The 2,500-nt window shown below is 57.3% G+C and overlaps 1 non-coding gene across 1 annotated transcript in view; it reads right to left on the reverse strand.

The window, feature by feature from the left end:
• LOC126119615 (small subunit ribosomal RNA) overlaps positions 1 to 594 on the reverse strand; it is a 1,909-nt gene extending 1,315 nt beyond the window's left edge. The window contains exon 1 of the ribosomal RNA XR_007525916.1: positions 1 to 594. This exon is cut by the window's left edge and continues 1,315 nt beyond it. This is a non-coding gene — a ribosomal RNA (small subunit ribosomal RNA).
• Positions 595 to 2,500: the final 1,906 nt, after the last annotated feature.

The following is a 2,500-nucleotide window of genomic DNA, read 5'->3' on the forward strand; positions in this document are numbered from 1 at the left end:
CGCGGCTGCTGGCACCAGACTTGCCCTCCAATAGATACTCGTTAAAGGATTTAAAGTGTACTCATTCCGATTACGGGGCCTCGGATGAGTCCCGTATCGTTATTTTTCGTCACTACCTCCCCGTGCCGGGAGTGGGTAATTTGCGCGCCTGCTGCCTTCCTTGGATGTGGTAGCCGTTTCTCAGGCTCCCTCTCCGGAATCGAACCCTGATTCCCCGTTACCCGTTACAACCATGGTAGGCGCAGAACCTACCATCGACAGTTGATAAGGCAGACATTTGAAAGATGCGTCGCCGGTACGAGGACCGTGCGATCAGCCCAAAGTTATTCAGAGTCACCAAGGCAAACGGACCGGACGAGCCGACCGATTGGTTTTGATCTAATAAAAGCGTCCCTTCCATCTCTGGTCGGGACTCTGTTTGCATGTATTAGCTCTAGAATTACCACAGTTATCCAAGTAACGTGGGTACGATCTAAGGAACCATAACTGATTTAATGAGCCATTCGCGGTTTCACCTTAATGCGGCTTGTACTGAGACATGCATGGCTTAATCTTTGAGACAAGCATATGACTACTGGCAGGATCAACCAGGGAGCTGCGTCAACTAGAGCTGAGCAGCCGGCCGCCCGGGAGTGTGTCCCAGGGGCCCGCGCGAACACGCAAGCGTCCGCTCAATTATTCTGCAAACAGGAGGAGGCTGAGCTCCCCTGCACAATACACCTCGAAACCCTCTCAGGTCCCGGCGGCGCGCAGCGCCGTCCTAAGTACTTGGTCGGGTTCGAGAGAGGCGCAATCGCCCGGAGTTAGGCGAGTAGACGCTTTAGGTGCGACCACCCGTGCTCCCAACTGAGCTTGCCGCTGCCGACAGAGGCCCGGGAGCGTGCTGTCGTGGCATTGCCGGCGGGAGACAACACGCGCCACCTACGGTGACCGGCAGCTCCAACGCCAGCGCCACAGAAGGGCAAAGGCCCCACGTGGGTGCCGAAGCGAACTCTCCCAGCACAGCGCACGTGCCAACACGTCTGCACAACTGCGATACAAACCACCAGCGAGAACCGCTGGGGCGACCGAGCAGCAGACGGCGTCGCGGCGCCGAGTGCCGGGCGGCGGCGCATCCTCAACGCACACAGTCCTCAGTCGGACCAGCACACTGCAGATGTCCACCGCGCTTCGCACCGGGCCCGCGAGGACCCACTTTGGCCGCCCGGCGCCGCGCGCAGGGTGCCCCGGCGCGCAGCTGCGCCGCCTGCCGCGTCCGTCGGCCGGCGCGCCTGCCACTGGGCGCCCCCACCAGCCGGCTGTAGCGCGTGCGCCCACGCACCGCGCGGCCAGCACGCCGGGCGGCCCCCCCTCACCGGCCGGGGACGGTCCCACCCAGCCACCGCCGCGTATCGCTTCACACACAGATTTGCCCTTACTGATTTACCTCCAGCAACAACAACCGCACCACAATGGGTTTACCAGTTGTTCATTTGCGTTGCGTCACGTCACCAGCAAACGTAGACGTCCATCCCAGTTTGCAAATGCAACGATTATTGCATACCTGTCTGTTAGGTGTCACGACACACTACGTCTGCCCACATACACGCAACAAAATGTGCACGACTAGAGAACACGTGGGAGGTGGCCCCCTACGTATGCGATGTCCATTACGAGACCGACTGTCAACCAGCATCTGTACCATGTCGCAGATGTGGAACGCGGTGCACCATGCTATCACACTGTGTGAGAAGAGACGACTACGTTTGAATACACGCGCCACTACATCAACAGACGGCTCATGCTGATCGCCATCCAGGGCGTCCGTTACTCCCACACGTCTCTATGGCGTACCACACTGCAATGTAGCTGTTATGGGGAGACGGCACGTGGCTGAGTGCACAACATTTGGACCGTATGGTTCGCTGTTGTTGGGCGCAGTCGTACGGTCACACATGTGCCACAGCGTATCATTCAGTACATACGGACCTATGTGCAGTACAATGTGAGGATTAAGCTTACGATATCAGCGGACAGTGGACACAGGCCGTACCACGACGTAGACTGAGCGCTTCGACATGCGAATGCCAGTGAACAGCTGCGAAGGGCATTGAACACGCAAGCACCTGAACGACCAGCGTGCGAAGGCAGGGTGGAGGGGGGGGGGCGATGTACATCCTGCAGTTGTCCACATTACAGTGTACAGCGGGAGCATGTAAAAAGTAAGCAACACTTGCGAAGTGTTCAACATGAAACGACACACAAGAGGGTGGGCGGTGCGAGTAGCGAACTATATTCAGAGGGTTGTGGTTAGACAACACTAGATTAATGTAACGTGTCATATGCCAATTACAGAGCAGGTTAAGGCACAACGTGGGTTAGGTTAAGGCACAACGTGGGTTAGGTTAAGGCACAACGTGGGTTAGGTTAAGGCACAACGTGGGTTAGGTTAAGGCACAACGTGGGTTAGGTTAAGGCACAACGTGGGTTAGGTTAAGGCACAACGTGGGTTAGGTTAAGG

This window comes from Schistocerca cancellata, unplaced genomic scaffold (assembly GCF_023864275.1).
Source record: "Schistocerca cancellata isolate TAMUIC-IGC-003103 unplaced genomic scaffold, iqSchCanc2.1 HiC_scaffold_400, whole genome shotgun sequence".
NCBI lineage: Eukaryota > Metazoa > Arthropoda > Insecta > Orthoptera > Acrididae > Schistocerca > Schistocerca cancellata.